This window comes from Octopus sinensis, linkage group LG29 (assembly GCF_006345805.1).
Source record: "Octopus sinensis linkage group LG29, ASM634580v1, whole genome shotgun sequence".
NCBI classification, from domain to species: domain Eukaryota; kingdom Metazoa; phylum Mollusca; class Cephalopoda; order Octopoda; family Octopodidae; genus Octopus; species Octopus sinensis.
This window is the reverse complement of record NC_043025.1, coordinates 11,767,034-11,772,033: the sequence shown is the minus strand read 5'-3', so window position 1 is coordinate 11,772,033 and position 5,000 is coordinate 11,767,034. Positions and strand designations below refer to the sequence as shown.

At 39.0% G+C, this 5,000-nt stretch overlaps 1 protein-coding gene across 1 annotated transcript in view; it reads left to right on the top strand.

Annotated features, from left to right (window-relative positions):
• LOC115226209 (docking protein 5-like) overlaps window positions 1–5,000 on the top strand; it is a 35,975-nt gene that overhangs the window by 253 nt on the left and 30,722 nt on the right. The window lies entirely within an intron of this gene.

Below are 5,000 nucleotides of genomic sequence, written 5' to 3'. Positions count from 1 at the left end.
ATTATTATTATTATTATAAGTTGTTATTTTAAATTTTTGTTTTGGCGATCTTTCGTCTCTAGTAGACCTTTCCGCCGATTTCCGTAAAAAATTTTTTTTTTTTACATATGGGCTTGCGGGAACTTTTGAAGTAATATACATACATACACACATACATACATACATCATACATACACACACATATACATAGATGGATACATACACACACATACATAGATATATACACACACACACACATACATAGATACATACACACACACATACATAGATACATACACACACACATACATAGATACATACACACACACATACATAGATACACACACACACACATACATAGATAGATACATACACACACACAGATAGATACATACACACACACATACATAGATAGATACATACACCCACATACATAGATATACACACACACACACATACATAGATAGATACATACCACACACACATACATAGATACACACACACACACACATACACACACACACACATACATAGATACATACACACACACACACATACATGCATATACACATACACCGAGTAAAAAATTTCATTATCTCTTCTTTCACACATTACTCTGTCTCTTCACACACACTAACAGAAGCACTTCACTTACACAACATACTGTCTGTCTCCCACACAACCCCATCAAACACACACACAGGTACATCAATGCTTCCCCTGGACGGTAACTTCAAAAGAACTTCCCTCGTCATACAATCGCTTTCTCTTAGTCTCTTTCGCTCTCATTACTTCAAAAGTTCCCGCAAGCCCATATGTAAAAAAAAAAGATTTTTTTTACGGAAATCGACGGAAAGGTCTACTAGAGACGAAAGATTGCCACCTAAGTTTTTTCTTCTTCTAATATCTACTTCGGATCTTTTAATCTTTTCACTATGATCACTCGCTCTCATATCCACCCCTGATTATGTGTGTGTGCCCGGCAACCCAAGTTAATTATGTGTAATCTTTCACAATGATTATTTCTAACAATTAACATAAGGTTACATTTCGAAAAAAAGGAGAGACAGAGAGAGAGAAGGGGTTGTATTGTCGTGCAGATTTCTAACGATGTAGTAGATTGACCCCCGGAGGAATGAAAGTCATAGTAGACCCCGCTGGGATTTGAACTGAGAACGTCGAGTGCGGTAGCTTAATTCTGTCGAGTATTTTCTTGTCCGACGTTTTATCGTCGTGATAATATTAGAGCAAGACTGTATTTTCAGAAAGGGCCGCGGGCACGGTCGATTAAACTCGACCCCTGCTTTTAACCGGCATTTTTGTGCCCCTTTGTTGTGAGTTCAAATTCCGCCGAAGTCGACTTTGCCTTTCATCCTTTCGGGGTCGATAAATTAAGTACCAGTTACGCACTGGGGTCGATGTAATCGACTTAATACCTATGATGTCATTTGTTGTCCCCTCTATGTTTAGCCCCTTGTGGGTAGTAAAGAAATAGGTATTTTTGTGCCCCTCACAACCGCTACACACACACACACAAGAAAATCAAAGCCAACCTCTTAATAATTGTGTCTATTACAGGAACAAGGCCTCAATTTCGTGGGCGGCGAAGGTTGTTAGCCGTTTGCTTCAACCTCAGTGTGTCACTTGTATCGTATTTTGTTGACAGTGAAAGGAAGAAAGACTAAGTCGACTTCGGTGGAATTTGAACTCAGAACGTAACGGATTCGAAAGAAATATGCTTTGCCATCCTTTCTATTATAAGCACGAGGCCTGAAATTTTTTTGGTGGGGGGACCTAGTCAATTACATCGACCCAGTGCTCGACTGGTACTTAAATTATTAGGACGAAAGGCAAAGTCGACCCCCAGCGGAATTTGAACTCAGAACGCAAAAACCGGACGAAATGTCGCTAAGCATTTTGTCCGGCGCGCTAACGATTCTTTCGTCTCGCTGCTTTCCACCTCGTTAATAACAATAACGAAACATTTTAGCATTAACAGAAGGAAGTATTTTAGAGCTGGGGTACAGTTAAACCAATCTCGGGTACTTTTGTCTGTCCCAGAAGGACAAAAATCGGATAATTTTGATACTTTATTCCCCGCAAAAAATCCGGGTAAAAGTACTAAAATTTACCCGAAAATCAGAGTCAAGCCCAGCATGAAGCCCCGACCTTATTTCAACGTGTCTGGTTGAAAACATTATTTACTTTTTAAAGTTGTTTGTATCGGGCCCTCTGTTGCAGGCTATTTCGTTTTACGTCCAAAATCTGCTGAAGTCAGCTTTGCTTTTCATCGTTTCCGGGGTGATAAATTAAAGTACCAGTCGAATACTGGGGAGGGGTGATATAATGATACTCCTATATTGCACTCTAGGATGTTAAGTGCATTAAACAAAAGATAAAGTAATCTTCAATACCTATTTCTTTACTACCCACAAGGGGATAAACACAGAGAGGACAAACAAGGACAGACATAGGTATTAAGTCGATTACATCGACCCCAGTGCGTAACTGGTACTTATTTAATCGACCCCGAAAGGATGAAAGGCGAAGTCAACCTCGGCGGAATTTGAACTCAGAACGTAGCGGCTGACGAAATACCGCTAAGCATTTCGCCCGGCGTGCTAACGTTTCTACCAGTTCGCCACTCAATACCACCCCATCTCAGTGACCCGTTCGCTATAAGTTTTTCGGCTTCGAACCTCTGTATTTTAGGGGCTAAAGGACGGATGGAAGGTACATAATCAGTAGAACTTCGTCAAACGAAACTCCCTTTGTGTTGTGAAATTTAGGTGTGTCCCTGTACGTTCTGAGTTTTGATTCAGTCGAGGTCAGCTCGGGTCCATATAATCCAGTTAAGGCTGTTGCTATATCAATCCTCACTGAGTAGAACTTTGATCAAACCGTTCCCGCTATGGCCATCCTGTCGGTTTTATAAGCAGTGCATTTCCAGGACTATTATCCAAGTAACACGCTTCCGATTTTAAGGTCCTAGAGTGTTGGGATTTTCTCCCAGTATCTGAAGTTCCAAAGTGTTTAGTTAAAAAAAAAATTTTTTATCTGTGCAAGTGGTAAGTAGCTTGCTTACCAGCCACATGGTTCCAGGTTCAGTCCCACTGCGTGGCACCTTGGGCAAGTGTCTTCTACTATAGCCTCAGGCCAACCAAAGCTTGTGAGTGGATCTGGTAGACGGAAACTGAAAGAAGCCCGTCGTATATATATATTATATATATATATATATATATATATATATATATATATATGTATATATGTATGTATATATGTATGTATATATGTATGTATATATATATGTATATATATATATGTATATATATATATGTATATATATATGTATGTATATATGTATATATATGTATACATATATGTATATATATGTGTGTGTCTGTGTTTGTCCCCTCAACATCACTTGACAACCGATGCTGGTGTGTTTACATCCCTGTAACATAGCGGGTTGGCAAGAAGAGAACCGATAGAATAAGTACTAGGCTTACAAAGAATAAATCCTGGGTGGGGTTGATTTGCTCGACTAAAGGCGGTGCTCCAGCACGGCCACAGTCAAACGACTGAAACAAATATATAAATGAGATGGACTAGATCCAAGTGTTGTTAGGAGAGGAATTTGACTACTATTACTCGTCCTCAAGGGGGTTTGTTGTTTTCTTTAGAGATCACAGAGCGTCCAATGAAAACATTGTACTTAATTATATATCAATTATAATCTTGAGTTCTAATCACACCAGATCGCTATTACCTTTCATTCCTCCAGGGTCCGATACACTAAGGACGTGTTAAGTACTGAATTAATATCTTTTCCATTTGAACGGCAGTTTTTAACATAATTTCTAGTTAACTAAACACTTTTACACTTCATATACTGGTAGAATGTGTTTATAAAACATCTTTTTCTCTTGGCTTTATTGAGAAAATTCTATAGTTTGTAAGATATTTGTTGTTTTTTCTTCTTCAATTTCTACAATTTCAACCAATCAATGACGTCTATTGAGGTGAAAACATTCTGTGCCGTATGAATATGTCCCTCGTTTAAGAAACAGATTGGGTTTATTTACATTTGTGAAGAAAGAAAAGATACCCTTCCCCCCACCCTAAACCCTAACCCTAACCCAAATTGAAATGCAATAGATCGATACTAGGGTCATAATTATGGGTGACAATTTCATATGACACCGCTAGAAAAAAACTGCCGTTCAAACCGAAAAGATCCCGAGTGCCTTTTTGCGTATCTCTTTTACTTATTTTCAGTCATTTGACTGCGGCCATGCTGGAGCACCGCCTTTTAGTCGAGCAAATCGACCCCGGGACTTATTTCTTGTAAGCCTAGTACTTATATCTATCAGTCTCTCTTGCCGAACTGCTAAGTTACGGGAACGTAAAGACAACAGCATCAAGCGATGTTGGAGGGACAAACACAGACACACAAACATACACACACACACACACACACACACACATACATATATATATATATATATATATATATATATACACATATACATATATACGACAGGCTTCTTTCAGTTTCCGTCTACCAAATCCACTCACAAGGCTTTGGTTGGCCTGAGGCTATAGTAGAAGACATCAATTCCCATACATTAAAGAACATACACAACAAATTTGAGCAAAAAATTATAGTTAATAAATAAATTATAAGCATTTTAAAATAGGGAGTTACTTTCCAATCACCCTGTATACACACATACGCATATATCTGCGCAGGAGTGGCTGTGTAGTAAGTAGCTTGCTAACCAACCACATGGTTCCGGGTTCAGTCCCACTGCGTGGCACCTTGGGCAAGTGTCTTCTACTATAGCCTCGGGCCGACCAAAGCCTTGTGAGTGGATTTGGTAGACGGAAACTGAAAGAAGCCTGTCGTATATATATATATATATATATATATGTATATATGTGTGTGTGTTTGTGTGTCTGTGTTTGTCTCCCTAGCATTGCTTGACAACCGATGCTGGTGTGTTTACATCCCCGTCACT